Source organism: Aquarana catesbeiana, linkage group LG01 (assembly GCF_042186555.1).
Source record: "Aquarana catesbeiana isolate 2022-GZ linkage group LG01, ASM4218655v1, whole genome shotgun sequence".
Classification (NCBI taxonomy): domain Eukaryota; kingdom Metazoa; phylum Chordata; class Amphibia; order Anura; family Ranidae; genus Aquarana; species Aquarana catesbeiana.
In genome coordinates, this window is record NC_133324.1 from 476,866,673 (window position 1) to 476,887,046 (window position 20,374).

The 20,374-nt window shown below is 44.2% G+C and overlaps 2 long non-coding RNA genes across 3 annotated transcripts in view; one reads left to right on the forward strand and one right to left on the reverse strand.

Annotated features, from left to right (window-relative positions):
* The window catches only part of LOC141102567 (uncharacterized), a 105,422-nt gene that overhangs the window by 40,218 nt on the left and 44,830 nt on the right, over window positions 1-20,374 (reverse strand). The window contains exon 2 of the long non-coding RNA XR_012235156.1: window positions 19,797-19,995. This is a non-coding gene — a long non-coding RNA (uncharacterized lncRNA). The remainder of the gene's footprint in view (window positions 1-19,796; window positions 19,996-20,374) is intronic.
* LOC141102555 (uncharacterized) overlaps window positions 1,758-20,374 on the forward strand; it is a 49,171-nt gene continuing 30,554 nt past the window's right edge. The window contains exons 1-2 of one of the 2 annotated variants that reach the window (XR_012235147.1): window positions 1,758-1,920; window positions 1,996-2,225. This is a non-coding gene — a long non-coding RNA (uncharacterized lncRNA). The remainder of the gene's footprint in view (window positions 1,921-1,995; window positions 2,226-20,374) is intronic. The other variant, XR_012235148.1, reaches the window with a different exon arrangement.

The window sequence follows — 20,374 nt, forward strand, 5'->3', positions numbered from 1 at the left end:
GCTTTAGGCCTTGGTCTGTCTCCCACAGACCCGACACTCAGCAATTCCGTGCTTATCGCTAAGCAGCTTTGTGCTGCACTGGCTCCCAGCTCTCGTCTAGGTGGAGCCCTCCTGACTCCTTTGCCCCGAGCTCCTGTCTGTAGGGTGGAGTTGTCTCCAACTGGGAGCCTAGAGCCTTGGTCTGGTCATTACTGGTCAAAGCCCAGAACACAGCTGACTCATAAGTTAACTGGCTGTTTACTAGACCTGAACCCAGGCAGGGTACCGCCCTGCTACAGATATTAAACAGTACATCACCTATGATTCCATTGGGGTAGTTTACCTCTTAGAATGTCCTTGCCATAAGCAATATATAGGAAGGACCACGAGGAAATTAAATGTCAGAATGGGGGAACATATTAGTAACATCAAAAAAGGTCTAAAAAAATCACAGTGTGTCTAGAAAATTTAAATATAAGCATAATCAGGATCCCAGTGGACCAAAATGTGGGATAGAAAAGATAATTCCTCATTGGAGAGGTACAGATATACAAAAGGAAGTTTCCCGTAAAGAAACAAAATGGATATATAAAATGGGAAGTATACAGCCCAATGGTATGAACATTGATATAGACCTGAATTGTTTCATCACAAACTTTTAGTAAGTATATAAACTCATTATAACATCTTTTTGAGTATGATATTAAATGGTTTGACATAGTAATAGTGTACTTTAATAGCGTACTTTAATAATAGGAGTTTGATGGGGTAATAGCTGGGTTTGTAGAATATGGTTTTTGATGCTATTGATCTTAACTTCATTAATCATTGTTCCCCTGATAAAAGATATTCAATTTTTATAAGTTAATAACATTAGGAGTTAATAATAAAGTCTGTTAAATAAGGAACAACATTACTGATATTAAATTGGCACAAAGTTTTTTTTTTTTTTTTTTTTTTTTAAATAACAAACATGTCATACTTACCTCCACTGTGCAGCTCGTTTTGCACAGAGTGGCCTAGATCCTCATCTTCTGGGGTCCCCCGGCGGCTCTCTCGGCTCCTCCCCGCATTAGATAAACCCCTGGGAGAAGCGCTTTCCTGGGGGGTTACCTTGCGGGTGTGCTCCTGAGTCCAGCATTCGGCGTCCATAGATGCCGAATGCAGGACTCGGCCCTGCCCCCCCGGCGACCACGTCATTGAATTTGATTGACAGCAGCGAGAGCCAATGGCTGCGCTGCTATGAATCCATCCAATCAACAGCCGAGAACCCCCTAGCCGAGAGACTGCGCGTCCCCATGGGACAAGTTTGAGGGTTCAGGTAAGTAAAATGGGGGGGGGGGGCTGGGGCCGGTCACTGCCAGTTGTTTTTTCACCTTAATGCAGAGGATGCATTAAGGCGAAAAAACATTTACTTTTCCAACCCTTTTAACTATTTTGCGCTACACACAGCCCATAAAGGGGGTAGAGCTTTATATGTATTTAACAGACGGGTTCATTACCAGGATAGAATTGCAAAATATTAGGTGGAGATTAATTCTTAGATTATTTGTAGTAAAAGTGGAGTAGAACTTTATTTATTTTTAATTTATTTGATTGTAATTCTAATTTTTACCTCATGTTAAACTTCATGCAAAATGATCTTTTAATATTGGGGATGATAAAGTGGGAGAGATCAGCTAGCACAAGGTTAAACGTTTAAAGATGTTGGTTGATTTTAAAGTTATTATGAATTAGGTATTGTGGTGTATTTAAATGAGACGTGGTGACAAGAATTCTACTCCTCCGTGAGGACGTCAAGACAATGAAACGTACGTAGGGTGAGCTGTCGGAGGCTTCGTTACCATACCACATTGGAAGTCTGCTCGTGGGATCCTGCGATCTGAGACAGACACATACTACCTATGTTTGTTTTACCAGTGTCGGGAGACACTCTTAAATGTGAGTGCTATGTGGTTCAATAAAATGAGAAACCGGTTTTAAAGGATTTTATGCTATCCTTCTTTTTTATTCCAGGTTATACCTCTTTGGGGAGATCGATCATTTAAAAGCGGAAGAGAATCGGGAGTGGCTGTCTTTTGGATTTGCAGACCATTGCGCCTGAGAAAGGAAAGGAAATATCTGTTCAATGCCAAGTTCACTTGCAACTGGGAGCTGAGGTCATCAACCGCGGATCTGCAGAGCATTGTACCCTGTTAAGGGAAAATGTGTGTTTGCTGGTTCCTCATTACCGGCCACTAACATTGGTGAGTGATTTTGATTATAAGTAGAGGAGTAAACATTACCTGGCATGGTGTTTCGATTTAGGAAGAAACTGCTATTTTATTTCCATTGAACTCTTTTTGATAAATGTGTTTTTTTTTTACACATTTATATTTTTCAATATTTTTCTTTCATTGCTTGGGACACTTTATGGATTTGGATGTTTCGTTGTTGTTTTTGGGTTTGACAGACACATTCACAGATTTATATCAATGTAAGTAGATTTAGTCACCCACCCCTTTTCACATATTGGTGTGGTTACACATCACACAGGAATTCATATTTTTTTATAACATTTTTATCACTACTTTTGTTCATCCCATTTTTTCTATATAATTATCACTAACATATTTGTAATTATTGAAGAGAGATTATAGGATGGAGTTTGGTTTATTTTAGGACAGATTATTCTAACATACACCTGGGCACATCGCTGTCTTTTTTTGCAGTTTTTTCAGGTTGAGATTTTCTCAATCAGATAGCAGCAGGATGAGATTAATTAAATATTATCACCTTAGCACGGTCTAACCCCATTTTTTATTGAACTAATTTTCTACCTGAAGCTCATTTCTACAGTCATGTGACCAGCCTCGTGACCGTTTTACTCTTTCATTGACATGAGTGTGGCTATGCTTGCTTCAGAGTCACAAAGCAAGCATAGTGCAATGCACATTTGTAAAGCACAATGCAGTTTGATAAAGCTATACCACTTCTTTATAACTGGACCCCATGGTCTTGTGCTACATCACTTTTTGCCAAGGTCCTCCCTCGTGTTTTTTTGGACTACTTGTGAACATCACCACACTGTTGACATTCACCTTGGCCATTGTCTTTGACCTCTTTCTATTTTCAGCCGATATGTGACATCTTAGTATAAGCACAAATTTTATGTAGTGACATTAGATGAAATATGTATGGCTTCTAAAAGGACAACATAAATGAAAGTTCATTTTTTTTCTTTTTTATCCATTTGCTTTAAAAACATTTGCCCACCCTTTAAAATTATTATTTTTTTATTTCAAATTGAAATCCTATATAATGCAAGACATCCGATCTTAAAATACATAATATCCAGTTTAAAAAACATTTTAAAAAGCAACATCTTTTGGAACAATGTTATTAGCTGTTGTCAATTGAAGAGTCATTGAACAGAATGTCCTTGTCTAACCCGGAGAACTAAGCATAGATGTCAAATTTAAATACAAAAACTCCTTCCTGTAGGTAACACTATTTCCAAATTTATATATTGTTACACACAACTATACTGATGAGAAAGCAGATAACAATTATGTGTACTAAAGCTAAACTGAGAAGTTGGAGGTACATGCAGCAGCAGGACTGGTGTAAATAATTGTTTTACTGGGTGTGCACACACTGCCACTGCTTCTCCAAATAAACACAAGGAACAGGAAAAGGACACAGGCTCAATGAAAAAGTATAGGAAGGGATGCATGATGGGTTGAAAAGGGTCATCCTTTATATTGTCATTTTTTGAGAAATTAAAAGTCAGTAGTTTTTGTAGCTGCTGACTTTTAATTTTTTTTTTAAAAATGACTGAACATCAGCTTTAAATGGTAACTCCACTTCAGTGGGGAAAAAAATAGCTTATAAAGAAAAAATAATATAGTGTATACAATTGTGACACAAGTCGTATTGTAGTTGAATTTTATTAAAAATTACCTTCCCTTTTCAATCTGCTGCCGCTGTAATTTTCTGAAAATGCAATGCAATGTGACTACTTAGAGGTGTTCTGTACCAGAAGGTGTACAGAACACCTCCCAAGAAACATAATTTCCTGCTTTTGATTGGCTCACCAATTTCCCCAAAAGTCTGTACTAAGATGCAAGTCTAATTTCAGGCATCCCCTGCAACAAAAAATTCATTTTTGGTAAGATACTCCCAATAGGAAATCATGTCTAAAGGGATGCAGGCCCAGCAGCTTTCCTAATTAGTGCCCTGCAGGTGCTGCAGATGATTGATAATTATGAAACCGCTCCCATTAGACTCACTTTCCCAAATGGACACAGACAAACACACAGGAATTTCTTCAAAATAACAAAAGGTAGGAATCTGCAACAAAGTTTGTTAACCACTTGCTGACCTGCTCACGCAGAAATAACGCGGCAGGTCGGCTCTCCTGCTCAAACTGACGTACCTGTACATCAGTCCGTAAAAGCAGGATATCGTGGGTCGGCAGCCCGTGATCGCAGCGAGGAGAGGCAGAATGGGGAACAGCCTATATAAACAAGGCATTTCCCCATTCTGCCTAGTGACATGACAGGGATCTACTGCTCCCAGTGATCGGGAGCAGTGATCTCTGTCATGTTTCAGTAAGCCTCCCTACAGTTAGAACACGCTGAGGGAACACACTTAACTCCTTGATCGCCCCCTAGTGTTAACCCCTTCCCTGCCAGTGTCATTTTTACATTGATCAGTGCATTTTTATAGCACTGATCCATGTAATAACATCACTTGTCCCCAAAAAGTGTAATTTGGGGTCAGATTTGTCCGCCGCAATGTTGCAGTCCCGCTAAAAATCACAGATCGCCACCATTACCAGTAAAAACAATAAAAGAAAAATAAAAGTCCCTAAATCTATCCCATAGTTTGTAGACGCGATAACTTTTGCGCCAGTCAATCAATATACGCCTATTGTGTATATTGATTTTTTTTTTACCAAAAATATGTAGAAGAATATATATCAGCCTAAACTGATGAATAAAGTGTATTAGAGCAGAAAGAAAAAAAATATTTTTCTTTCAAAATTGTCTGCCTTTTTTTTATTAATAAAGCAAAAAATGAAAACCGCAGAGATGATCAAATACCACCATGACAAAGCTCTATTTGTGGGGAAAAAAAGAACATACATTTTGTTTGGGTACAGCATCACACGACCGTACAAATTGTCATTTTATATGGCAACGCAGTGCCATATCGCAAAAAATCCTTCCGGGGCTGAAGTGGTTAAAATCCTTGCAATGTATATAGATCACCCAGAGGGGAATGTTTTTTTCTCAACAAAAGTGGAGTTACACTTTCATAAGCCTATGCTATCAGATGTAGTTTTTTTATTTTAGAACATCTTGTTTGAAAGTGTCCCAGAAAATGTCCTATGGATGACTGCAGTTCATTAGAAGTTCAATCCAAAATTAAATTAAAATATATGTGAACCCTCCACTTGTAAAAGAATCCATTCAGTTTAACCGCCTGCCATTGTTATACGTCGCTACTTTGACATTAAATAGCGTTGTTATGGCAGATGCTAGCTGTATAGGGATTTCTCAGTCCCCTGCCAGGCCCACTCCTGGGGATTGGCTGAGGGTCCATAAATACTCATGTCTCCCACACTGGGAGTGGTCTCCAAACTGGACGCTGTCTCCAAACTGGACGCTGTCTCCAAACTGGGAGCTCTGAGCTATCCTTGGTTCTGAGTATATAATGACCCTGCACACGTGTGTAGTCAGCGCCAGGTTGCAGAACTACAGAATCTGGAGAAAGCCAAAAACACAATTTTCTCCATTTAAAAATGATAGTTCTGAATCTCACGTTGATCCTAAATGCAATTCCTGTGTCACATTTCCTATATTCTTACTGTGACAGAGCCTTCTTCTGTCGATAGATAGATAGATAGATAGATAGATAGATAGATAGATAGATGTTTTTTTCTGTATACAAATAAGGGAATTATTTAAAGGGTAACTCCACTTTTGTAGAGAAAAAAACATTCCCCTATGGGTGTTCTATGTATATTACAGGGATTTTTACAAACTTTGTTGCAGATTCCTACCTTTTGTTATTCTGAAGAAATGTGTGTCTGTGTCCATGTTTCATAATTATCAACCAGCTGCTGTACCTGCCGGGCTCTAATGAGGTAAATTGCAGGGTTTCTATCCCTTTAGTCTTGGTTTCCTATTGGGAGTATCTCACCAAAAATTACATTTTTGTTGCAGGGGATGCCAGAAATCTGATTTGTATCTTAGTGCAGACTTCTGAGAAAATCAGTGAGCCAATCACACAAGCAGGAAATAATGTTTCTGGGGGGCGTTCTGTACACATTCTGTGTACAGAACACCTCCAGGTAGCCATATTGCATTGCACTTTACAGAAAATTACAGAGCTGCAGATTGAAAAGGAAAGTTCATTTTTAATAACATTCAATTGCAATATGACTTGATTCGCAATTGTATACGCTATATTATTATTTTTTTATTTGCTATTTTTTCCCCACGGAAGTGGATTTACTCTTTTAAGGTTCTCTATACCTTTAATAATAAAACTTAAAAACGAGTGGCTTTACTATACATTATGCGTACCTTATGAGGACACATAAGTGAGAGTAGGGCCCTAATTTTACCCGCAAAAGTGAGTCCTTAACAATTAACCATTTCCCATTTCCCGTTAAAACTAAGATCTAGGCAGATATAAAAGGAATTATTGCAGCTCTGTAATCATTAATACATAAATACATGTATTTTTTCTTCAGTGCAAGCACTGTAATGACCTAGAATTGGATCCTGAATAACCTGAATATGACCTAGAATTGGAGCCCTTGTTTGGCAGGCTGGAGCATGAGAGGAAAAAGCAGCAGAACGGGAAAGTCAGTGCATGTGCTGGCAAGGAACATGCTGAAAATAAGAGAAAGCAAAGTGACAGAGAAATGAGCTGAACACTGTAATTCTTTTGCTTTAGCTGCCCAGTCACGAGCTACAGCATGATCTGGGCTCAGAGGAAGTGGGTTGAATGATGCTGGCCATCAGACTGAGGGCATCTTGTGGCAGAAAATACGTACTGCAGTGGAAATTTACAGTGAATATTGCAACAAAAGCTGTCTTTTATTCTTTTAATGAGCTACTCATTTTTTATCTTGTTATTTTTGTCTGGAGTTTTGTTTTAACCCGTCTCATAACACCTTACCTCTCAACCTTGTCGTTAACAATTAACCTAACCTCAAAAATGAACCTTTCACAATAATATTTCCACACGAAAAAGAAAAAATGCAGACATGTAGCTAAACCATCTTTGGATGTATTTTTAATTATTACTCCAGTTTGTTTGTATTAGCTGTTTCTAGTTCCCTTCAAAGCATGATTCTGGGAAAGGAAAAGTAGCACTGTAAGCCAATAAGACATTGCTACATTGAACAGTTCACAGGGAGCTAGCTGATAGGACAGAAGAGCACGATTTTGACCACAGTTTGTTGGTGTTCCATCATTAATCAATCACAGCATAACTAGAAGCACGAATCATGGCAAAACTAGAACCTTCAGGGCCCAAGTGCAGGAAATCATGAAGGGCCCCCCTGACCCCTGGCTGGGGCTCTACCCTTTGAGTCTGGGGCCCTCCCCTCTGATTCTAGAGCCCTTTACGCCCATTGTGAGACCCTTTATTATGACACAACCTTCCTTCTCCATCTCTGCAGCCTCAGCTGCACAGTATGAATGGACAGGGATAGCTTTGTACAGAGCTTCCCATTCATTCACAAACTGAAGCATAGTAAGCACCTTTTAATATGCTTCAGTTATAAATGGACAGAGTCTGTACCAATCACTGACTCTGTCCATTCAGAAAATAAAGGGGGCAGTAAATTATATGTAGCACTAACTCTCGGTGGAGCTGCTGGTTTAAGTGGGCTTGTTACCTTCCCTCTCGACACCCCTGTTTCACCGGCACCGGGTCTCATTTACAGTGCTGTGTGGCTCCACACAGGGTGACGTCTTCCCAGAACTCAGGGCTGTCCATTCAGGGAAAGTCATAGCAGAGGCGACATCCTCGCCTTGTAACCATAACAGCTCTTGTGACATAGTCTCAAATAGGTCATCATCACCGGAAAGATCCAACATGGATTCTATTTCCGAATCTCCCAACTCTTCCGCTGGCAGATACTTAGTTACAGTCCCAGATACATTCCCCACCAGTCCTGTCGTGGACTTTTCTGGATCCGGTTTGGGTAGCCTCAGGGGTAGGCCTCAGCCACTGCCGCGGGAAGCCTTCACATATCCCACCTTCCTCTGTACAGGTACAACAGAGACAGGCGTGGTAGACTCAGAATTCAAAGCAATGTCTGCTGATGAGAAGGCAACAGCAGTGTCTCTCTCCGGAACATTCTCGGCAACAACAGGCAAAGTGATGGCCTGCCGCTCTCTCTCTGTAGTAATAGCAGCTTCTACTGTGGCGATACCTGTTGCCCAATCCATCCGATAAGCACGGGGCATCATGGTAGGTTGTTCCACCACAAACAAATACTCTCCACATTGCGGAAATCGGCCAAATGGATGGAGATGTACGGCCAGTCCTTCACATTTATAGCAAATCATGCCCAGTCCCTCAATATCTCCTGAGGTATACAGAACAAACCTCCCCTGTGGCTTCAGAGGAACACCAGTATTCGTAAGCAGGGTTCCGGTCAGCACAGTATTCAACGCGGTGCTTGCAGGGAACATTATTGGTCCCATAATTGGCTGCATCGCCGAAAAAGACATGGCCACACTCTGATCTTCTCAGCACGATCACGAGGCCTCTCTTCTTCTCTGGCGCCAAACATATACACGCGTCCCATGCGGTATCAAGTAGAGTAGGCTCCTCCCACTTGTTCTTCTAAACACGTAGCTCCCGGGCTTTTACTGGCGCCCGAGGCCTACGCATTCAGAAATAAAGTCCTGCAACTTTTAACCTCTTCTCTTCCTGAAAAATTTGACAAAGTCCAGCTCTCACCGTAAACTCCCGGTGAAACACCTTTCTGGGTTATGAGAACCGATGGTCAACAAATCCCGGACGAGCCCCCACATGTAGCACTAACTCTCGGTAGAGCTGCTGGTTTAAGCGGGCTTGTTGCCTTCACTCTCGACACCCCTGTTTCACCGGCACCGGGTCTAGGGTTCTGTTGAGTTTACCTCTGGACGATTTAAGCACCAACACTTGAGTACGTTTTCAATGCTTTATTGAACCAAGTAACAAAGGAAGTAGCAGGAAAGAGGCAGGAGGGAAGCTGCAGGGAAGCTCAAATACCTTTCTTTAGGATTCTTAAGAACGTCCTTTAAAGTTGAATATTGTAATCGGATGCAATCCCCTTGTGGGACCCAATCTTTGCTCACCTGGATAGGCCTCTCTCACTAGCCTAGCAGCCAGTACGTAGCACGAACAAAAGTCTCTGCCACAGACTTGCTTGAAATGAACCCGTACAATCCTCTGCCACAGGATGTATTCAATTTGCAGTGAAAGTGTCAGAAACAGTACTTGGACCTCTAAGCCAACCCGACAGTACTATGCTGTAGAGCTACTTTAGGATACGTCGTCCAACCGAGTCACCAGGCCCCTCTCCAGACCAGCACTCTGCATGATCCTTCCATTAAGGGTCCTCCCCTGGGATCTTCTCGGTTGTCCAGCTTCTTCACTCTGGATAGACAGCTCAGGACCATTCCTCGGCTGCTGTGGTAGGCCCAGACATGCCTCTGGGCCCACCCACACGCCGCAGCGGCGCGGGCCTCCAGAACGGAGGGCTACGAGGTAGCACTCTAACGCATACCTGTCGGCCAGGAGGGCCAGCAGGTGGCTGTAAAAACGAACCCCAAAACATGGCATCTGTCCCATAAATACCCTCTCCCAGAATGCAACTCGGAGGACCACCTCCACCGAGTTGTCTCCGGGACAGAGGAGCATCCATACGCTTCGACACGTTGCCTTTCCAACACCAGCCAATGGTAACAGCGACACCCACTGGCTCAGTGTGGAACCACACGCAACGCCAGCCAAGCTGGAACAGAGGCAAATCTAACTTCCCTAACGAGCAATTCACTAAATTTACCTATCAGATGGTAGATCATAAATCTACCAGCGCTACATATATATTTACCAGACCCTTCCCCGCTCTCCATCCTGACACATCCTCCTCAGCACTTGGAGGGAGAGGGGGGAAGCCAGCAGTGGGAATGAGGGGGGCCAGGGGAGAACACAGGGGCCCAGGGGCTGCAGAAGACAAGTGACCCAGATAGGAGAGGCAGTATATAGAGAAACCAATTCCCTCCATTTTCCTCCTGAAGCCGCTGAATGCCTGCAGGAGGGAGAGGAGGAGAAGCAGGCTTTCAGCAGCTGCAGGAGGAAAATGGAGGGGATAGGTTCCTCTATATGCTGCCCCTCCTATCCAAGTATACAGGGAAGTCACATGGGCCCCTTGGAGCCCGGGGCCGGGTCGCAATTGCAACCCCTGTATTACGCCCCTGAATCACAGATGTTAATAGACCAAGCTATATTGCTTTAATTGTACTAGAGAAAAGTGAATCAAGAACCTAGGAGTGCTGTCTTATAAAGATGTCTGGATTAGATAAAAAGCAAAACAAAATTACACATTTTTGGTGGGTGAAAAGTTAACATTTCAGCTGTAAACTTAGCTGCCTTCACTTCCACTTTGACCCCTCTTGTGTGAAATACTCACCTCATCCTGGCTTGAAGCCTCTGTTCATATCCCATGCCAAAATTATGCAGGGCTGAGTTCCTGACACCAGAAAGAAATGATTTGCATTCTTTGTATCCTTATACTGAATGTTCCTTTGAATCCTCTACCATACCCCTAGCACTAAACCAATGCTCATTTACTTACGTTTAACTGGTATTGGAAGCATAGGTGCAGAAATCACAGTCTCATGATGAGATCTAACTTAGTCTTACCACCAACCTGTATGGATCTCTGAAGAGAACTACTAAATCCAATTGTTGTAGCATAGATTTATCAGAACACCGCAGAACAAGGCACAATATTGTCATGCATGTCTAGCCTAATAGGCAGGTGCTGACTATAAATTATCAAAAGATTTTTCATGTCTATTTTCAACATGTCAATTTCCCACTAATTTATTGCAAAACACAAGCCCAAAACCACACATTTAGTTGTTAAATTACGCTTAATATTGGGCGTGGCTTAAAGGAGTGTGGTTAAATAATGTTTGAGGTTTTCTTGCCCCCCCCATGCAATTTTGTTCTCCATCCAAACAGCCCAAAAAACAAATGAACACACACATAGACTTATCTCAAAAAAACTTAACTTAATAATGTGAACAAGTCCACACTCACTAATTGGTTGCTAGAGGTTACAGCACATCATTACCGCTCAATGATTGGTTGTTAGAGATTACTGCAGTTAGTACAAGAAACAGTCAGAGACTGCAGACATAGTACAGATACTGCAGGCCGCAGAGTACTACAGGAGAGGGTCAGAGAGACTGCTGGCGTACTACAGGAGAGGATCAGAGACTAATGGCGTAGTACAGGAGAGGGTCACAGACTGCAGGGCATACTACAGGAGAGGGTCAGTGACTGCAGGGTGTACTACGGGAGAGGGTCAGAGACTGCAGTTGTAGTACAGGAGAGGGTCAGAGACTGCAGGTGTAGTACAGGAAAGAGCGACTGGGACAATGGGTGGACCAACAATTGCAACCTTTGGTTATCGACCTTCCTGGATATCTCTGTGACACTAAACAATTACTAGCTAAGCTTCATACAATTATATGGGACGATAATTTCTGTTAGGTGACATGTGATGTTTCTAGCCTTTACTCCTTTACGCCTCAATACACTTGGTTTGCAAGCAGTATCTTTCTTTCTGCAGAGATCGGGGCAATTTTCTCCGGTTTTACAGGAGTTTATACTAATGTGTCTAGAATTTCTTTTGACTCACAATTTTTTTATGTTTGACGGGGGCTTCTACCTCCAAAGGTGCGGAGCCTCTATGAGTGCCAAATTTTCACCGTCCTTTGCTAATTTGTACATGGGATGGTGGGAAAGGCTCCGCATCTTTGGGGCTGGTGGCCCCCGTCGTTCAGATACTATTTTTTATTGCAGGTACATAGATGATCTCCTGTTTATCGTCTCTGACCCACACATTGACTTGGAGAATTGACTAGCATATTTAAACGATAATGTGCTTGAACTGAGATTTACCGGAAAAATGAATGCCAAAACCATAGAGTTCCTTGATGTCAGGCTAACAGGAGAGGATGGCAGGATAATCTCCAATTTGTATAGGAAGCGCAGTGCGGGCAACACGCTCCTGCGGGCAGATTCTGGCCATCCGAGCCATACAGTCAACAGCATTCCAGTAAGTCAATTTCTTAGACTTAAGAGGCTGTGTAGCAAACAAACTGATTTTGATCATGAATCTACAGTCATGGCGGTGAGATTTGAGTCTAGAGGATACTCAAAATCGGTTATTAACAGAGGTCTTAGAAAAGCCAATCAGGTACCTAGGGGCAAACTCCTTGCTGATAAACCTTCCAATAAGAATAAACAGAGCAATTCTAATAAATTTAATTCCATTCCTACCTTTTCCACTCCCTATAGTGAAGAATTTAACAAAATTAAAAAGAGATTGTCACCAAATATCTTCCGGTACTGAATCAGGATCCTATATATTCCCGTATTCTTCCCCTATTCGTACGGTTTCTAGGAGGCTCCCATCCCTAGGCAGCATCTTGTCACCTAGTCTTTTTTCCAGTGCCAGCACATGTAGCAATTGGCTAGCTATCTAGGGCACCTTTTGGATGTGGGAGCCGTGGTTGCTCCTATTGTCCTTTCATCCAAAAGAGAGACACTATTATGTCAACTACCGGCAACACTCATAAGATACGTTCTTTCATTAACTGTAACACGTGGTATATTGTATATGTCATTACTTGTACCATTTGTCGCGTACAATATGTTGGCAGAACTACACGCAGATTAAAAGATCGTCTTTATGATCATCTTTATGATATTGAAAAAACCATGCCACTAATATTGCGCGATATTGGAACATTAATCATCAGAAAGACACCAAAAGCCTCACTATCCAGGGGATAGAAAAGATAAAAAAAATTAAAGTTACGCTTACCGGTAACGTCTTTTCCAGTAGTCTTTCAGGACAGCCACATTGAGAGACCTTGGCTCCTCCTCTTCCTGGGAAACACTGAGCCAGCCCCCATAAATTTCCACCTCCCCCTGCCAGCCTCAGTTTTTTCTAGAGCACCTCCAGTTAGCTGGGGAGACACAAGAACACCTTAATAACATACTATCACATATTACTATAGTGCCCTTTTTTAGGTCTTCCTCAAGACCCCCCAAAACTTCGGGTGGGTACTAGGGCTGTCCTGAAAGACTACTGGAAAAGACGTTACCGGTAAGCGTAACTTTAATTTTCCCTTCCCGTCTTTCAGGACAGCCACATTGAGAGGATAGATGAGCACTTCCACTTAGGGTGGGACAACAGCTTGCAATACCTTTCGCCCAAAGGATTGCTCACTTGCTGATACCAGATCCACTCTGTAGTGTTTCACAAATGTGGTGAAACTGGACCATACGGCTGCTTTGCAAATCTGCTCTGGCGTTGCTCCAGCTCTTTCCACCTGTGAAGCTGCCATAGCTCTGGTAGAGTGTGCTTTAATTCCCATGGGGGCCTCTCTACCCACAAGCCTGTAGGCCTGACTAATAGCTATTCTGAGCCACCTGGCAATGGTGCGTCTAGACGCCTTCTGTCCCTTTCTTGCTCTGCAAAAAGAAATAAAGAGAGGGTCTGACTTTCTAAAACTCTTTGCCAGCTCTAAATAACGTAGGATACATCTCCTGACGTCTAAAGTGTGAAACCTAAATTCCCTTTCACTTGAGGGATTAGGACAAAAAGTTGGCAAATTTACTTCCTGGCTTCTATGGTATATTGAAGCCACCTTCGGTAAAAAAGCCGGGTCAGTCTTAAAAACGACTCTATCCGAAAATACAACACAAAAGGGGGGTCTAATTGAAAGGACCTCTATTTCACTGACCCTCCTGGCTGTGGTTACAGCCACCAAAAAAACAGCTTTATATGTTAGGTCCTTTAGAGTACACCCCTCTAAAGGTTCAAACGGGGGTTCAGTCAGAACCTGCAAGACCAGGGAAAGGTCCCACTTAGGGAAGGAAGGACCCTGCACTGGTCTCTGTCTTGACAGGGCTCTGAAAAACCTGACCACCCAGGTGTTGGTGGCCAGGGATTTCTCAAGGTATGCGCTAAGTGCTGAAACCTGGCTTTTAAGGGTACTGATGGCTAACCCCTTATCAGCCCCGCACTGCAGAAACTCCAGGACTGCTATAGGGCTCTGCACCTTAAAAGAGTTTTCTGGGCACCAAGCCTTAAAACACCCCCAAACCTTTTGGTAGATTTGGCGCGTCTCCGCTTTTTTACTATCAAGGAGGGTGGCTACCAGTTGATCAGAAAAGCCCTTGCTTCATAGAATCTCTTCTTCAGAAGCCAAGCGGCTAAATTCCAGCGGGCTACCTGGGGACAGAGAACTGGGCCCTGCGACAGGAGATCCTTCCTGGACGGAAGGAGCCAGGGAGGTTCCCCCGCATACTGACCGAGAATCAAGAACCAAGCTCTCTTGGGCCAGTACGGAGCCACTAAAATTAGTGTGGTGTTTTCTACCTGGAATTTTCTTAGAACTGCTGGCAGAAACACCGGAGGTGGGAAGGCGTAGCAAACTCTGAAGTGCCAACTTTGTGTCAGAGCGTCTACCCCTAACGTGTTCTCCCATCTGCTGAGAGAGAAGAAGTATGGGATCTTTGTATTGCTCCCTGAGGCAAATAGGTCTACATCTGGGAGGCCCCATCTCCTCACTATGAGGTCGAAAACCTCCTGATTGAGTACCCAGTCCGCCTCTGTCAGCTGTGTTCGGCTGAGAAAATCGGCCACTACGTTCTCCTTCCCTTTTAGGAACACTGCTGAAAGGGACAGAGCATTGGCTTCCACCCAGCCGAGAATCTCTGTGGCTAGGCTTAACAGAACCCCGCTTCTCGTGCCACCTTGCTTGTTTATATTAGCAATGACCGAAGAGTTGTCAGACCGTACCTGGATATGTTGTCCCAGTAGGTCTTCCCTGAAAGTTCTGAGTGCCAGTCCCACTGCTTTTAGTTCTTTCCAGTTGGAGGACCTTTTGAGCTCCTCCTCCTTCCATGTCCCCTGCGCCAACTGAGGTCCCAGATGTGCCCCCCAGCCTCTGCCACTCCGTAGTAATCACTCTGGACACTGGAATGATCCACAGGTGCCCCTGTGACAGATTTATCTGCTTCCTCCACCACCAGAGGGACCTTTGGACCCGAGGAGGGATAGGAAGCAGAGTGTCTAAAGACTCCTGGCTGTGGTCCCACACCTTTAGAATCAGTGCCTGCAGGGGACGGAAGTGAAGGCCTGCCCACTGCACTGCCAGGATGGCAGAAGTCAGTAGGCCGAGGGTTGATATGGCCACCCGTATTGGTACCTGCTGATTGCTCTGAAGGCATGCTACTACTTGGTCTAGCTTCAGAATTTTCTCTGGTGGGAGAAAAATTCTCAGCCGAGTAGAATCCAGCAGGTATCCCAGATAGGAAATCTGTTGAGCTGGAATAAGGCTGGATTTTTCCAGATTTAGTAGCCATCCTAGCTCTTTCAGGGTTGTCTTTGTGAGTTCCAGATCCCTGATTAGTTGTTCTGAGGATGGTGCGAAGAGAAGAAGATCGTCTAGGTAAGCAATAATTGATACCCCCTTGATTCGCAAAAAAGCCATGGCCTCCGCCATGACCTTCGTAAATACTCGGGGTGACGAGGATAGGCCAAATGGCAGCGCCTGAAACTGCAGGTGACTAGTTTCATCTTCTACCTTTACTGCCAGGCGCAGAAATTTTTGAAAGGCCTCCGCAATGGGGATGTGGAGGTAAGCGTCTTTCAAATCCAGAGACACCATGAAACAGTTCTGGGGAAGTAACGCCCTGACTGTGAATATCGATTCCATCCGGAATCTTTTGTAAACAATCACTTTGTTCAGAGGTTTCAGGTTTAGAATTAACCTGTAACTCCCCGAGGGTTTTCTCACCACGAAAACGTGTGAATAAAAGCCTGTCCCTTCTTCTTCCTTTGGAACTCTGCACACCACATTTTGTTGTTCTAGTTCCTTTAATGCCCCTAAGAGGGTCTCTGCTTTTGCCGAACACCTGGGGAGAAGCGCTATTAAGCTTCGACATGGAGGGCGCTTTGTAAATTCCAGACAATACCCCCTTCGTATGATCCCCAGTATAAATTGGTTGGGGGAGATTACTTCCCATTGTGGAAGGAAGGCTCCCAATCTTCCCCCCACTGTGACCCCTGAGTCACTGGGTCTTACTGGGCTGTTCAGGAGGGCGAAAAATCGCTCCTCCTTTGCCCTTACCCCTTTGGCTCCAAGTCTTTTTCTCCTGTGACTTGGGAGGCCTTCTTTTTTGTGGACGAAACCCCTTCCTGGGTTGACTTGGGGGTTTTTGTTTTACTGGGAATGCCTTCTTTTTATCAGCTGTACGGTCTAATACTGTCTCTAGACCTGGGCCGAAGAGCAGATCACCGGTCAGCGGAATGCCACACAGTTTGACCTTTGAGGCATTGTCGCCTGGCCATGTTTTTAGCCAGAGGGCTCTTCTGGCTGAGTTGGCAAGTGCCGCAGTCCTGGCTGACATGCGCACTGACTCGGCCGAAGCATCCGCTATGTATGCTACGCCTCTTAGCATAGTTGGAAAGGACGCTAAAACAGTCTCCTTTGCCATACCTGCCTCAATATGAGCCTGGATTTGTGTAAGCCAGTGCTCGAGGTTTCAGGCCACCATCGTGACTGCCATCTCTGGTTTCAGATTACCTAGAGTTGATTCCCAGGTCTTTTTTAACAGGGAATCAATTCTCTTGTCCATGGTATCTGTCAGAGCTCCCAGATCCTCGAAGGCCAGATCTGTGTGTCTGGACACTTGCGAGAATGCTGCGTCCAATCTGGGGTTTTTGTTCCAGATTGAGGCAGGATTGTCCGAAAAAGGGAATCTTCTTTTTAGGGCCCCAGAAAAGAAGGGTTTCCATTTGGGATCCTGCCATTCTTTTTTGACCATTTCTATTAGGACCTCATGAACAGGAAATACCTTTCTTTTCTGTTCTTTCAAGCCCCTATACATCTGGTCATGGAGAGATAGGGTCTTATTATCCTCCTGGATACCCAGGGTAGTATGGATAGCCCCTAAGAGGTCCTCTACCTCATCAAGGGACAACTTGTACCTTGATGGCTTCCTGCACTCTCCCTCCCTACTCTCTTCCTCCGAGTCGTCCTGAGACCCGGAGGTAGCACTGTCTGGTTCCTCCCTTGCTTCCTCTCTGGAAGTGCCTGCTACTTCAGCTGAAGTGGCGGCCCCTGGTTGGGAAGATGCAGAGTCCTGTGCTAAGCGTGGGGTTGTATTCTGTGATGCAAGTGAGGGTTTAAGGGGAACCTGTAACCCTTCAAACAGGGTCTTAAATGATTGGAAGGTTGAAGATAATTCCTTAACTGATGCTGCTAACCCTGACTCCTGTTCAGAAATTCTTTTGTCAACAAGAGCATCAATACAGTTCTTACATAAGACCTTTTTCCAAGCCTCCCCTAGGGTGTCCCTACAGGAGGCACACTTTCTCTTAGAGCTATGTGGGGGCTTTTTCTCAGAAGATTTCTGAAACACATGGAAAAACCAAACACCAATCAATATCCCCACAAAGCCTCACACAGAAATACAACCATGGGGAGATTCAAGTCCCTCCTTTAAAAAGGAGGGACCTGGTCTCCCCCCCCTCTGCCCACCTAGAGGGGTTCCTTCCCCTCCCCCCAGTACAGGAACCATAAGGGGGGAGGGAAAGCCTAGGTAGAGAGGAACCCTTACCTTAGGCTGGCTGGAGCTGGCATCGCTGAGCGCCGTCTGAGCATCTGCTTCCAACATGCTGGTGGGCGGCCTCTGGAGTCTTCACACTGCCTGTGCAGTGAACAAACTCCTCTACAGCCTGTGCCCAGCCCTCTATCAGCGCCGCACGACCCGGAACCGGAAGGACACACTTCCGCGCCCCCCCCCCGCCGGAAATGACGTGGCCCGCCGTCTGGCCCACTCGGCTCCACTGCGGCCTGTACCCTGTACAGGGGGGACAGAGATGCCTCCTGCAAACAGCCTGTGGCTGTGAAAGAGGGCCCCCCCAGACTTCCACCAGCGCTCTGCGAAGTGGAGGAGGCGGACGAGATGTGGCCGGTATGTAGCCTGCCGCTGCCCCAGAGACCCCTGTCTCCTAGTTAGGGATTTTTTAGTAATATAGCCCCCAGTCTCCCTGACTGTTTTAGGCCTGGTTCCAAACGCAGTGTCTCCCCACCGGGGGGAAACACAAACAACTGAGGCTGGCAGGGGGAGGTGGAAATTTATGGGGGCTGGCGCAGTGTTTCCCAGAAAGAGGAGGAGCCAAGGTTTCTCAATGTGGCTGTCCTGAAAGACGGGAAGGGAAAAAACATTTAGAGGAGGGGATAAGTTTAATATCCTGTGCAAACGGGAGGTCAGATGGATTTTTATCTTAAATACTAGGCAGCCCCTAGGACTGACTTTTGAATGGGATGTGTCACATTTTTATCAATAAATCTATAGAATTTTTTATTCTATTTTGATTTTTTTTTTATTTACACCCCCTATAGCGCTGTGCAGTTGTTGTCCAGACCATTATAGGCGTATGAGGTGTGTTTTCTTATTCCACTATTTAGCTTCATTTAGCTCAATTTATATTTACCTTTTAATAATGGAGTTTCTGCCCCCTTTTTTGTGTGGTTGTACATATTTTATGCTACAGAATTATGATAATGCACTGTTGCTGGAATTAGCGGAACTATTGGGTTCCGCTGGTTTTTTCTACATAATTATGATAATGCACTGTTGCTGGAATCAGCGGAACTATAAGGTTCCGCTATCCTTTGTCTAGGTATTTTACTCTATTCCATTTAATTTTGGCCACTAGTGATCATTAAGCAGCTTTTTCATAGTCATTCTGTTGGCCCCTTGTAACACACTGATTATGCTACATCTGAACTAGCAATCTTGCCGATTGCAACAGATTAAGTGAGACTCTGTCCCAGTGAGCAAACTTCACTCTTGATTTAAGATATCCTTAGTGGTAAGCACACAATTCTGCTACTTGTATCATAGTGACCATAGCTTAGTTTCATTGTGATCTTTTTTCTTTTGATTCATCACTGTGTGTAATAGTTCAAACGATACTTCACTGTTCACAATACATACACATGTATTAGACGAGATTTCATTATTTATTTACTTTTCATAATTTCTCAGTAATGTAACAGCTTATTTGATACATGGTTGTATAGTCTAAACATATCCTACAATGATTATACATTGCTGTTCAAATCTATGAACCAAAATGGTTCCGCTGATCTTTATCTTTATCTTTGTCTAGGCATTTTATTTTATTTTACTTCATCACAATTGATTAGTAGAATCCGTTCCCAATACGCTTGACAGATTGGGAATTAATCCCCATCTGTCTGCTTTTGGCGGCTGCAGGTGGGTGTACGCGGACACATGTCTGTTTACATCCACCTCCCCATTGAGAACAATGGGTGGCCCGACCGAGTCTGCCTTAAAAATGGACAGGCGGACCTGATCGGTCTGCTGGTGTGAAAGGGACCACAACTCCACCCCCAGATAAGAGCCACTGATCAGTGGTTCGTGCTTCCATCAGATCACATACCAATTATAAAAAAGTAATAGAAGGGTCTCACCTGGCTGACCAAAGCACATCGATGAAGAGAGTCAGTAGTGGAAGTCCCAGAAGCAGTAGTTCTGTGGCCAAGCTCACCATCCTCTTGATTCAGTGCCCGGTCACTGGGGCCGGGCACATGCCCCCGCTCTCCAAGTCCAGGGGGTCAGGCCAGGTGCAGGAGCAGAAGGAGCCACCACCACTGCAGCACTTCAGAGCCACTATGGGACAGGAAGCAACAAAGCCTGAGGGAAAGTTGCAGGGGAGGTGGGTGAGCCAGGGTCTCCCTGAGCAGGGTCAACAGCAAGCAGGACTTTCCAGTGTGAACATGGGCTGCTAAGGGCAGCCATAAACTGACAAACGAAAAAAAGCCTGAACATTTTTTTTATGTTTTTCTTAGTTCCTGTTATAACATTTTGCAACTAAGTAATTTTTCTCCTTCACTGATGTGCGCTATTGAGGCTGCACTGATGGGCACTGATGAGGCAGCACCGATGAGGAGCCACTGATATCTGGCACTGATGGGCACTGATAGGCGGCACTGATGAGGAGGAACAGATAGGCAGTACTGATGGCCAGGGCCGGACTTACCATTGGGCT